At 40.3% G+C, this 14,455-nt stretch overlaps 1 pseudogene; it reads right to left on the bottom strand.

Annotated features, from left to right (window-relative positions):
* Positions 1–1,496: 1,496 nt before the first annotated feature.
* The window catches only part of LOC100963148, a 51,406-nt pseudogene continuing 38,447 nt past the window's right edge, over positions 1,497–14,455 (bottom strand).

Genomic DNA, 14,455 nt, shown 5'->3' with positions numbered 1-14,455 from the left:
TTTGAAGCTGCTGTGAGCTATGACACTACAGCACCCTGCTGAAGGTGACAAACCAAGACTCTGTCTCAAAAAAAAGGTCTCTTGGGGACCGTGACCCTAAACTTGAGATTTATTGACAAAAAGAAACTGGTGCAACAAGCGCAGGGGAAGTACATTCCCCAGCAGATGGAACTGCTAGTGCACAGACCTAAGGTGAGAAAGACTTGCTCTATGGGAGAAACAGAAAGAGTATCTTTATGTAGTGTTGTGTAAGCCAGGATAGGGAGTTTGGATTTTATTCTAAGCACAGAGGGACAAGAACTTAATGATGGAGATTAGTAAGAAAGGTATTATAGTAGTCCATATGGTGTGCAGAAAAACGAGGCCCAATGGAGAGAAAGAGCACCCAAAGACCGTATTTAAGAGGAAAAAGGCTTTATTTCAGCCTGCGGAGCTTATGGCATAGGATAATTCAAAATGGCCACACTCCCCGACTGCTTGGTCTTTCCCTTTTAATCGCCAGTCAAAAAGTTCCAACCCACGTGTACCTTTCTTATTGGTCAGTTTGAATTAAACTGGAGAAGTTGTTCCAGCCCCCACAGAACTACAGGATTTCACAAAAGTAGAAATTTCTAGGTCCAAGGAAGTTAAGTCTACAAATTCCCAAAAGAAGAGCTGAGTCACCAAGGAGAGGACCCTGCAGGTGGTTCCTTGGGGTCTCCTTGAGAAGACCTCTGTTCTCCTAGAACTCACACTTCCTGGTATCCTCTCTCAATATAAGAGGTGACAGGGTTGTGGACAGGGGAGTAACAACAGAGGCGTAGACAGAAATGGAAATAGACAAGGTAGATGTGTTTTAAAGATAAAAGCAACAGCGCTGCACAAGGTTAGATGTGGGAGGCAAAGAAAAGATGAACCAAGGATGAACCCTCAAATTTTGGTTTTAGCAACTGGATAGATAAAGTTGCCATGTGCTGAGTAAGGTGGCAGGAAATCAGGCTTTGGATGGCATAGATCTTAGTTCTGTCTTAGTCATACTGAACTTGAGATGCTGTATTAGTGTTGGCAGATAGCAAGGGACCTCCAAGACTCTCCTCAAGATGAAAGTGGGTGCCTTGCCTTGGTGCTGCCTTGAGCAATTGCCTGACCTGGGAAGAAGGACAAGGCTGGGCAGTCTTGACACAGCCCCAACTTCATCCTGCCCTAAGCAGCTACCACTCCTGGGGGCAGTAGGGATCCCCTGCTATTTTACTAAAGAATGCAACGAATCCCCCTGCCTGCATGCCACGCACAAGAGGACTTGGAAAGTGACCTTGAGTAACCTAAGTTTAGTTAATTATCATGTCATTAACTGTCCATCACAGTGGTGCCATGATGAAGTCTGAACCACCAGGGGGGTTCAATCCAGACAGTATCAGACAAGACACCAGACCATTACCAGAACCTTTTTTTTTTTAAGCTGATGTTTATTTTCTGACAACCTCATTTCCTTGTTTAAGAACTTGTGGAAGAATAGCTTAAGGACACTCAGTGGTTGTTCCTACCCATTCAGTGGCCTGAGCAGTAGGAGCTGTAGACCAGTCTTCAGTGGCAGGCGGGGCACTCTCGTCTTCAGGGGGCACATGCTGAATAGGCACAGAGGGCACCTGCAACCTGCTGACCAGTCTGCAACCTCGGGTTGAGGAGCAGTAAACTCAGGAGCTGGAGCAGTCCCTTCACCCTGAAATTCCTCCTCAGTCACAGCTCTCTCAGCAGCAGCCTGCTCTTCCTTTTCAATCTCTTCAGGATCTCTGTAGAAGTAAAAATCAGGCATGACCTCCCGGATGTTCACAGGAGATGGTGACACACATGTGGGGAACTTCCCGGGCCATGTCCACCACATCAGACCTACTGAGTGAGCTCCCTTGTTGCATGGGGTGGTGATGTCCACACAACACAGAGGAGAAACTGTTACACCGAGCAATGGTAGGCAGGTTAACGTGAGACACTTCTGGGAGAGGCTGGGGGTCAGCCCTGGGATCAGTAACTACCAGAAGATGCAGCTCCTGGAATGCTGCCTGGACCTGGTTAGTGAAGGTCAGAGATTGCAACGTCCAGCAATAGGAGTGGCTCCTATGGCAGCAGCAAACTTCAACACAGCTCCCTGGCCAGTATTCCTGGAGGATATGATGCTGACAACAGCAGGGTTTTCAATGGTAACAAAAGCACAAGCTGCCAACAGAAGCTTCTCCCAGGTCCCCTTCAGATTTACGATGGAGATGCCATCACTTTTCCTTTTATAGATGTACTGTTGCATTTGGAAGTCAAGGTTGGTGTTACCTAAATGGGTTCCTGCTGCAAGGAATTTGAGGACATCCTCCTCCTTCGTTTAAAGCAGCAGTTCCAACCTGTGGATCGTGACCGCTTGGGGGGCAAACAACCCTTTCACACGGGTCACCTAAATACACCCTTCATATCCGATATTTACATTACAATTCATAACAATAGCAAAATGACAATTATGAAGTAGAAACAAAATAATTTTATGGTTGGGGGTCACTACAACATGAAGAACTATATTAAAGGGTAGTGGCATTAGGAAGGTTGAGAACCACTGATTTAAAGGACATCAAGAGCTCTGGACATTGTTAAAGTTTCCCTTTAAGTTACGATGAGATCCCAAAACAGGGCCATATGGACCCTCCCTGAGCTGTGCAGAAAGAGAACCTTCTGTTATGTCATCTATGGCGAACATATCCTGCTCCTGCTCTGTAAACCTATCTATCTCTTCCCCAGTAAACTTTATTTCATGCTTCCCTTGTTTTTGGTCATTCTTCAGCCAAAAGCACACCGGGAATCAAAAACACAGACAACTGCCAAGCCAACCTTAGTCATCTAGGGCCATTGTAACCAATCACCACAAACTTGGTGGCTTAAAACAATAGGAATTGACTGTCTCACAGTTCTGGAGGCCAGAAGTTCAAAGTCAAAGTGTGAGCTGGGTAAAAATTGCTAATCAATTAATTATAAACCTACATAGGATAAAAATTGTAACAGAGAGAGCGCTAAGTGCATAACAATTAAGAGCAGAAAACTTCTGCAAGCAGAGAGTGAAAGGTAGCAGACTATGCCACCCCCCAACATACCACTTTCCCTTATGGATTATTTTGAGCTGATAATTTTGAGAAACAGCAGACATGGTAGATGGTCTAAAAGCAATAGAAGTTATCCTTTTTTGAGATGAATTTACATTTATAAAGAAAACTTTCATTTGCAAAAGTGTCTCCTTCTCTGTACCAGGAAAAGAAAGATGATTCAACCTTACTCGTGAACTTTTCCTGGTCACCATCACATAACTGGCCTTCCCCACACCCTTCTCTCTTTTGTCTTTAGCTGAAGATATTTAAACTGAAATTCTAAGTTACCTTGGAATGTTATTCCTTCCTGAGTTTTCTCCCACACATATGTGAAGTAGACATGTTAATAAACTTCTGTTTGTTTTTCCTCTTATTAATTTGTCTTTTGTTTAAGGGGTTCCAGTTTATGGTGGGGGTGGAACTTTGAAGAGTAGAGAGAAAAAAAATTTTTTCCCCTCCTACAATAGCCTGGATTTAATTCCTGACACTGCTGCTTACTAGCTGCAAGACTTTGGGAAAATTATTTGAATGCTGCATGCCTCAATTTCTCCACCTGTAAAGTGGCCCTACAATGCAATTCTGACACTAATTACTTGGACTTAGGTTAAACTGCACAGCTTAACAACTCAGCCCCCACAAGACTTCCCTCTCTTTAAACAGCAGCCACAAACTCAGGGGTTCTCAGGTCACCTGCCCTTCTGACCAAATGGCTGCAAATTTGGACACTCACACTACCTCTTAAGGCTTGATAATTTACTAAAACAACCCATAGAACTCAGGAAAGCACTATACAAGTACAATCTGATTATAGCAAAAAAAACAAAAAAAGAAAGAAAACCCAAATAAACAAACATACAAACTAGAATCAGTAAAAAGAAAAGACAAATAGGGCAGTCTGGGAGAGTCTCAAATGGGAAGCTGCCATGACTTCTCCCTTGGGATCCAGACACACTAGCCCAAGCTTCAGTGTCCAGAGATTTTACTGGAGTTATATTATATAAGCATGATTTCCAGGGTCATTGACCATGTGGTGGAACTCAGTCTTCAACCTCCCTCCCCTCCCAAGAGGTTGTTGTGCTGATAAGTGTATTACATGGGTTCAAGTCCCAACCCCTAATCACATGTCTGATCTTTTTCAGCATAGTCAGAACTTACCCTGAAACTATCTATGGACCCACCACGAGCCATCTTATTAACATAAACTATCTGAGCCCACCATGAATAGCAGAGACACTATCACTCAGGAAATTCCAGGGATTTAAAGGCTCCTTCCCATGATCCAGGGAGAAAGGCCAGCCAAATTCTTTACTATGTGGCAGGAGCTAATGCCAAAACCTACTTCAAGGGGCTGTGGTGAGGATTAAGTGAGCTAATAAATGTGAAGTAGTTAAAACACTGTTTGGCACACTAGAAATATTAGCTATTATTGTTTACTATTAGATATTTCTTTATATGGTATTTACTATTAAATCTCATGCTCATTTGTATTTTCCTCCAAAGAGAGATAATCCACTTTGATGTCTCTAAATGTAATAGACCCCATAGGAAATTCTTACAAAATCTTTACTACACCTAATTTTCAGATACCTTTACAAGATCTATACCAAGTTTCTAATATCACACCATTGTGCATCAGAGTGCAGTTCTTCTATAAAGCCTAAACATTACTGAATGCCTGGAGAATTACTAGCAATCAATGTTCTAGATTAAATATTCCAGCTACAGTAAAACACAACCAACTTATAATTTATATTTTTTGTTCATTATTTCAACAAATGTTTGCTTAGTGCCAGATACTACTCTAGTTGTCAAAGCTATAGCAGTGAACCAAACACAGCTATTGCTTTCTTGAGCTCCTAGTCTTAAGGGAAATTCACATAATAGCCACATGTTAAAAATACATATATTTTTAATTTATAGATTGTAACTCATATATATGTGGTGAAAAATAAAGCTGAATTAGGGGATGGAAAGTGGAGAAGGATTCTACATTGAATTGGGTGGTCAGAATGGTTTTCTCCAAAAAGGTAGTGTTGATTTTCCTGGCAGGTGCCTATGTCCTAAAATGTCAAGGTTTTCAGCAGCTGCCTGCGTCAGTTCTTGGAGTGCTCTTTGTTAATAAATGACCAGATATCCCATAGCAACGCAAGTGTGAAACAAGTTTATTGAGAAAGGGACAGTTAGGTTTGCGGAGTAAGAACAAGATATGGGCCTACAGAGCAAGATACTTTCTCCATAGATAGCAAACAGGCCCCACTGTTGCCACGAGGACAACATAAAGAGGCTCGGGTGATGGCCAGTACTTCGACTTTATACTGTCTGGATTAAGCCTACCTCATGGTTCAGGGGTCACCTTGGAAATAAAGTCTTACTATGCATGTGGACCTCCCATGAGCCTCTCTTCAAGCCCACGAGGATTGGGTGTGGACTGCAATGAAGATTTAAGCTAATAAGACAATAATTAATCTGAAGGCTATTCTAGGTCACCATTAAGACTCTATCGTACCTGCTGCTAGGCTACAGAGTCTGCTACATCCATTGCAGTTGGCAGGCTAAGTTCTGACCCATAGATTGGTAGCGTGGTCCCTCCTACCCAGGTGTGACCAATCACTTAGGTCAGAATTAAGGTGGGTGGGCCCTTGTCCTTTATCCCTTTAGAGAGCCAGATTTCTAACTGCCTACCTAACAGCAGCATTGAAGGCGAATCCGGAATGACATGGCTCCCGTGCCTCCTGGCCTGTTTGTGCATGGCAGTCCTGCCCTCAGACATCTGTACACATCGCCTTTCTTCCTCACCTTGTCTCCACATTAAACCAGTCCAGCCTGTTTATAGCTTCCCATTTCTCCCACATGTCAAGGTCAGTTTGAAATTCAGGGATGTTCTATCTATACCCACTCATGTAGAGTCAACAACAAACTTGATAAAAGCATAATGCCGACATTGATGTCTCAAGGATTTTAGTCAGAGAGAGTAGTTAAAGAGCATGACTTTGTGGAGAAAACACAGGGGCCAAAAAGCATCAGAGTTTGGGGCTTTATCTTTTTACTCTGCAATTGCAGGTTTTAGTTAATATCAGAGACCATTATTTAAGTTATTTATCAGAGACCGTGTGGAATATAGTTTTCTTTGTGTTCCATTTGACTTCACATAGTTTCTTCGTGATAAAGTCTCCTTGCTATAGAAGCTCTTTTTACAGATAACCAAGCCTAAGAGTGAAACCAAGGCACTGGAAGGAAATACAGCTGATTCTCTTTCCAGAGGGATATAATCCTGGCCACTTTCCTGGAACCAGTGAAGCGTGAGGCACATGACAGTCCTGTATTTCAATCAAAGCTCCAAGACGACTCTCTGGCTGTTGGAAGGCAGATTGCCAAGTGCAAGGCTCCTCATCTACTCCGCCATCTATTCAGGGCACACAGCACTCAGATAATAAACGATGGGCCACTGAAGCCATTAACAAGAAGAAAATGCATTGATAACTTATCTTCTCTTCACAAAAATGCAGCAGAAATATCCATCAAACCCACTGTGAAAGAAAGATACATATATCAAAGAAAAAAGGAATGAAGGAAGGGAGGGAGGAAAAGAAAGAAGGAAAGACAAAAACAAGGAAAGGAAGGAAAGAAGGGAGAGAGGGAGAGAGGGAGGGAGGAAGGGATAAATTAGCAAAAACCATATCCTCTTTAACTCTCCAAACACAGCAGTAGGAACAGATACACTCCTTAGTTAAAATCACAGAAGGGGTGACGTTCGGCTTTATGACCGGATAGCAGGGCTGTCCATTACACACCATTACAAACAGAATCACATGAAGAAAGCTGCAGAGACGCACAATCAAAGCATCTATTAAGGCATGGAACACAGAGCCCCAGCAATCACCAGGCAAGCACGGCAGTGACAATGCAATTTTAAATCCATTTGATAGGCAAACTGTATCAATTGAAATTTCTCAGGATGAATGAGCTTAAAACTTGTTATCTGCAGAGCAGCCTATCCCGCGATACCACTTTATTTATTCAGATAGAGATTGGAGAATACGGGTAAACATTGCAGCTCTGGCCTCAACATGCTTTGTAGATAAATCCAGTTCAGTATTTGTTCTCTAGGCCTTTGCATAAGGTTCTTTTCCACTGCAGAAGAAAGGAGAATGGAGAAAAGGGCTATCTTTAAAAGATGCCCTGCATAGAACAGTGAAATGGCAAGATGTGTTTACCATGCAAGCCGCATTCATACTGGAAGGCATTCTGTCATTTAATGTTCCCACTTTAGATTTTAAAGAGCTGGGAAGTGCTCTATCTGTTCGAGCAGTCTAACAGTTGCAATGTGTCTGAAAGCACCAGTTAGCCAGAACACACAGCAAGGTAATGTCACAAAGGGCAGATCATAAAATACATATTTGTTTTACGGTTGAATTTTCACATTTTCTCTTTACTCCCGTTGGGAACCTAGTTAGTTTCAGCCTAGTGAAGTGAAGTGCCTAAAATGGAACTGAGGGACAAAATGTTCCTGTGAAAGTTCAATAAAATTAATTCTTGAAAGAATTGTGATTGGAGAAGGTTGGAAACATTTTCTATGGAGATGATGAAAACTACAATATGAACTTGAAGCATTCAGTGTAAAATTTTCACCACAACACTGATGAGTCATCTGCGGATATTTTTTTCACTTACTGAAAGTCACAATGGGTTGGAACTAGACCCAGGACCCTGTCTTGATACATGTCTTAATTCATCGATGGAAGGTTGAACTTTCTATCTTATTAGTCCATGTCTCTGTTTACTCATGGAAAATGTGTTATTTTAGGTAGGAAAAGGAATATAATGATCATAAAGATATCCTTTCCCCCCATAAGAGAAAAGGTTTTGATGAGTTCGCTGAGTTGGGGGTGACATGCTATATACTTGGAATTTCTTGGAGTGAAGAGCGTATTTGTTGAATGTGCCTCATGCACTTAGCATGACAGAGTCAGAGTCAGATGTCGGGTTTAGAGCATGCCACCTAATCTCTCTCTGGTTTTTTTATTTTCATCTATAAAATAAGGAATATAGATTAGACAATCTGAGTCCCATTCAATGTTCTATGATTTGAATCATTATTATGGAACTTCGAATGGTACATAATTTTTTTAGGATAAGAGAGCTCAGAAAATATGAACTGCTCTTTATCAAGCACCTGAATTACCCCCTTTTAATCCTTGCTGCAACCCTATAAGATAGTTACTATCATTATAAAATTTAAATTTTTTCTTGTAGTTTTTGTTTTTTTTTTTTGGCCAGGGCTGGGCTTGAACCCGCCACCTCCAGCATATGGGGCCGGCACCCTACTCCTTTGAGCCACAGGCGCGACCCAAATTTAAATTATTTTTAAAGATAATAAGCAAGTCCAGAAAGTTTAAATAAAATTCTCAAGATTTCACAGTTATAAAGTAAAGGAGGTCTGTCAAATCCAGGTCTATCTAATCACAAAGACAAGTTTCTAACCACTTGGCCATTACTACCACCCTTAGAGAGTGTGATCAATCCCACAGCCTCATTTTACATTTGAAACTGGCAGATAAACAAGATTAAATAACTTGCCCAGGGTCACAGAGCCAAAAGTATTAAAAGTCAGAGCCTGAATCCAGGTTTGTTTTTCTCTGATTCAACGTATATTACCTTATACCACATGGCCTGTTCCTGAAGCCAAAGACAAGGCTAGAATTTCCCATAATTTTAATTATCATAGGAATCCCAACTGAAGTGCTGGGCAGATCTATTTTCCAAAAATAAAAAAAGAGAGAGAGAGAGAAAATAAAAGACTTGATGAAAGCTGAAGATGATATTTAGAGGTCTTGAATGCCATCTGGTTCTCTTTTCATTGATTTGCAGCCAAATCAGTACCTAAATTTCCATTATCCCTTGTTCCTGGGAATAGTCTAGAACCACAAATGTCCTGAGTCCAAGATCTTTGGAAAGCCTCTCTAGTTTGCACTATCCTTATGGCAAAGCACAGGCCATAGAAGGCAATTTAAATGGACCACCTCAGTTTTCTGCTGAAGGCTCATCATTCACAGCCAACATGAACATCTTCTGTAACAGTGAACAGCTTGACACTTAAAACGTTATCAATTTTAAGCCGTCATAAGAAAAGCTGCAGCTCCTTTGCAGGGAGAGAATATGTACATATATTTTGTCCCATCAAAGACTTGAAAGGTCCTTCTCCAATTTGCCTGAGAAAAATAGCCTTTAAACTGAGATTAAGAAGGAAAAAACTTCTGATAAAAGGGAATATTTTTCAAAAACTTGCAAGTGACTGCAAAGCCAGTTAACACAGGAAACCTTGTCACCTTAAGTATGCCATTTGTTATCACACATGCCGGAATACATCTATTCATCTTCTTTTAATTGCTTAGCTGGGCTGGAAACACAAAGCGGCTCAGTGATGCAGAGACTGTGAAAGAATATTTTGTCATGGAAACTCTGAAAACATTTCCAAGCAGGAGCTCTTCTCTAGTGAAATGAAACCTTCTAGCCCTAATCTAGCATTGTGTTTGGCTGATAAGAGTCTAGAATAGGAGGCCTTCTCTCTGAGTGGCTTTTACATAAATCTTCTTGTGCTTGCAGAGGGCTGAGAAAAGTCCTACAATTCTCAGAGCAGAGTTTGGGAGAATAACAGCTTGGTCTTTCTTCCCTTTTTTTTTTTTTTTTTTTTTGGCAAAATGACAAATAAGTGAGATTATCCCTAGGTCAGCAGATAAATGTCTGATTACCACTCTGAGTGTATCTGACACCAATCTTGCAGCATTTTTGAAACCACCCTTCCTCTAAAGAATTTTGCTAAAAGTTGGGAGGTCATTAGGCTAAGACAGCTCCAGCACCTTGCAAAACAGACCCAAGTCAGATAGAACGATCACGGCCTAGGAAAATGAAACAAGCTTAACCCATCAAAAACTGCCTTTATCAGAGACTTACAAACCAGAAGCCACAAACTAACCTCTGACTAGGGACTTTCTACTTCAACCAATCAAACACTTTCTTTGTTTACCTACCTGGACACCTTATAACAGTTTTCCCCTCACATACCCTCTGGGGAGTCCTGAACCACTTGTCGTCTGGTATTGCCAGATTCATCAATCACTGTGCAAATAAACTCTCTAAAAATTCTAACGTGCCCAAGTTTATCATTTAACAAAGGGAATACCACACATGTATATACATGTTTTTAAATATTGTTTATTGAGCACCTACTATGTGTTTCATAATCCAGATAATTTAACTATGTTATTTCACTGACCCTTCGTAGCAACTCTATAGCATCTATTCATAGTTGATCTCAATTTCTCTCACGACAAAATTGGGAGCTTAATTGCTAATAAATAAGAAAGGCAGACCCCCCAAACCCAGGGTCCTTCTACAATGCCACACTGACTGACGTTGCTCCTGGTCAAACGCTATGACTAGAAAAGAATGGAAAGCTTGAAAGCAGTTTTCTTCTACAAACCCATTCTACTGATCGATGTTCTACCAAAATATGTGGTGGTTATAGGGGTATTATCCTAGGTCTTCCAGGAGTGGTCACTAACCTTTGGAGATTCTAAATCATTATTCCAAAGGGAATTACGGTCACTGATCTGATTTCCCAATCTGATCTCAGCTTCTTTCTTAACCCTTGATCAGCCGGTGGACATAGCTACAGTTATAAAATAGGAAAGGAGTTCCCATTTTATAAAAGAAAAGCATACCTCCCACCCATACCTTCTCTCCTTAAGGTGTAAATTACTCCCACTGTCTCTGGATAATTTTAAATATTGCTCTCCCAGAAATATTCTCTCTTAGAGACACTGTTTAAGTACCTCATCCCATGAGACACACATGGAGACCTAATTCCTCTCATTAAGAAATGAACTTTGGGCTTGGCGCCTGTGGCCCAAGTAGCTAAGGTGCCAGCCACGTACACAGAAGATGGCGGGTTCGAATCCAGCCGGGGCCCGCCAAACAACAATGACGGCTCCAACCAAAAAAAAAAATATAGCCAGACGTTGTGGCGGGCGCCTGTGGTCCCAGCTACTTGGGAGGCTGAGTCAGGAGACTTGCTTGAGCCCAGGAGTTGGAGGTTGCTGTGAGCTGTGATGCCACAGCACTCTACCCAGGGGGACAGCTTGAGTCTCCTGTATCAAAAAAAAAAAAAAAGAAATGAACTTTGAATAATTTTTCCTTTTGCAATAACAATGTACCAAAAATTTAATATGTTTACTTTGGTTTTATAAATTATTAGTTAATAAAAATGTCATCACTCAAAAGAGAAAAACATTTTAAGACTCAGAGCCTTACAAAATTTTTGAAGTCTTCTTCAATTGATAGTATGGTAGCAGAAAAGTATGATAGGATGATCAATAATAAAAGACTGCCAAACAAAAACAAAAAAACCATGTATTTCATTGGGGTAAAATTCTGTGGGAGAAGTGAGAAAGAAGAACAATGTAACATGACTCTTTTTTTTTTTTTTTTTGAGACAGAGTCTCACTCTGTTGTCCTTGGTACACTGCCGTGGCGTCATAGAACCTCAAACTTTTGGGTTCAAGAGATCCTCACAGGCCCCTCAAACTCTTGGGCTCAAGAGATCCTCTTGCTTCAGCCTCCCAAGTAGCTGGGACTACCGGCACCTGCCGCTATGCCCGGTTAGTTTTTCTATTTTTAGTAGAGATGGGGGTCTCACTGTTGCTTAGGCTAGTCTTGAGCTCAGGCAATCACTTACCTCAGCCTCCCAGAGTGCTAGGATTACAGGTGTGAACCTCCAGCACCCACCCTAAAATGACTCTTAAAGAAGCGTTTGTTCTTGGCTAGGTGAGGTGGCTTATACTTAGAATCCCAGCACTCTGGAAGGCCTAGGCAGGCAGATCCATTGAGCTCGGGAGTTTGAGACCAGCCTGAGCATTAGAGAGACCTTGTCTGTATTAAAAATAGAAACATTTAGCCTGGCATTATTGCAGGTGCCTGTAGTTCCAGCTACTCAGAAGGCTGAGGCAGAAAGATCCTTGATCCCAAGAGTTTGAGATTGCCATGAGTGGGACTGACACTCACACACACACACAAAGTAAAAGAGTTTTGTTCTTGTAATTTTTAGTGGACATTGGTGTATTTCAAATCTCTGTGATACTAGATCCCACTGGATACATTTAAATATGACTAACATAATAGTTTTACTTTAAAAGGAACTTGGCTTTCAAGCCAGTTTAGGTCCTCAAAAACTGCCATACTGATTTGCTATTCTTAACAGAGGCCAGAGCAGAAATAGGACATGTGAAGATGAGTACCAAAGGCCAATATTCAGACTACAATGAGTACACAAGCTGGTATAATTTCTCTCCTCTAATACTGTTACATTCATTCCATGAAAAATGCTTTCATATTATACTATTTTCTCTTCTTGTTAATTTCTTTGTCATGTGGGAAGGTATCAGCCTTTAATGATTTATTTAAACTTTCTTGATAATCTCTGTTCTTTGATCAACCCTTCCACTTCACCTCTTCTCCAGTCACAAGAACTGAAGATGGGAATTGTCAGCAAATCAAGTTACAGAGCATTGGAAAGGTTATTGTGCCAGGAACTGCTATTATCTTTCTGACAAAAATTATAACAAGCACATGAAAAGGTGCAACTGGAATTCATTAATAACCTACCACTCAGACATAAAGGATACCATGGTGCAGATTTTAGAAACAATAGAAATGGTTGATATTCAAAGAAATGCTGTAATTCATGTTCCCAATTGATTTTCCTAGTCTTTTTGCTGATACTGCCAATAAAAGAAATAGCTATTAAATTCAGCAGCAGTTGGGGTGATATGATGCCTGTCAACTGAGAAATTGGAAGATGCTTCATTGTTCACCACTGTTCCAAATATTGGCCTGAGCTCTCAACATAACATAGCCCATTAGACCTCAGAATTCAGCTCAGTAAACGTACACATCAGCCCTGGAAGACTTTTGTGATAGCATGTTCTCACATGTATACTTCTCCTAAAGCATGAGGAGAGAAACACACGGGCACACGCACCTTCTCTCATGCACATCCTACATTGTGATGAAATGACATGATCTTTAATAATAACATATTTCACTTTCTGCTGTATAGTGATTTAGACTTTATGGATAATTATTAGCAGGAAACAATTTTAGATATACAACCAACATTTATTGTAATATAAGGATTCATATTTTATGACTACAAAAATAATTTTAGCCAATATTTATTGAGTGCTACCCACTCTGAAGTGTACATGCTTTATACACATTATTTAGAAATCATGATAATATCTTGAAGTTGAAATTTCCATTACCTCCATTTTTTGATTGTTGGGTTGAGCTGTTTTTATTTGTTTTTGTGAGACAGAGTCTCACTCTGTCACCCTGGGTAGAGTGCTGTGGCATCATAGCTCACAGCAACCTCAAACTCTTGGGCTTGAGCAATCCTCTTGCCTCAGCCTCCCAAGTAACTGGGAGACAACTGCCACAATGCCCATCTAGTTTTTCCATTTTTAGTAGGGATTTCACTCTTGCTCAAGCTGGTCTCAAACTACTGAGCTCAGACAAATCTACCCACCTTGGTCTCTTAGAGTGCTGGGATTATAGGTGTGAGCCACACACCCCCGTGACCTTCATTTTAAAAACAAGAAACCCAGGGTTTGAAAGGGTTAAACAAATTGCCCAAAGCCATTTGACAAATAAGGTACATAGAGGCCCAACTCAAACTCAACTGAGAATCCTTGATCTAACCCTGCTCTTTGCAGTGTGGTAGCAATAGCCTTTGCAATGTGGACTGAAATTTGCTGTATATGCAAAACAGAAATCAGATTTCAAAGAATTAAAATGTACAAAAAAGTAAGTTATCTCAAAAATAGTTTTTAAATTGATTACATGTTAAGATGACAATATTCTAGTTAAGTCAAAAAAATTATTTAAATTAATTTCATGTTTTCTTTTTCTTAGTTTTCAATATGGCCATTCAAAAATTTTAAATTACACATGTGACTTTCAATACATTTCTATTAAACAGTACTCATCTTAAATCACCAGGCAGAATGCCCTATTTATAAGTATTAATATACATGGATATATGTATTTTTTAGTATAGATGATTAAACTATAAAAAGATGTCAAAATATTAGCAGCAGTCTATCAGTCTGCTTGGGCTACCATAAGAAAATACCACACATTAGGTGGCATAAACAATTTGTAAATATATTATGTATGTATGTATGTATTATTTTCATATAGAGGAATAGTAAATATTAAAAGACGTCAAAATGTTAGCAATGATATATTGGTCTGTTTGAGCTTCCATAAGAAAATACGATACAACAGAAATTTATTTTCTCACA

Source organism: Otolemur garnettii, unplaced genomic scaffold, assembly GCF_000181295.1.
Source record: "Otolemur garnettii isolate 467f Iridium unplaced genomic scaffold, OtoGar3 scaffold00005, whole genome shotgun sequence".
NCBI lineage: Eukaryota > Metazoa > Chordata > Mammalia > Primates > Galagidae > Otolemur > Otolemur garnettii.
The sequence above is the reverse complement of the archived record's forward strand: the minus strand, read 5'-3'. Positions and strand labels throughout refer to the sequence as shown.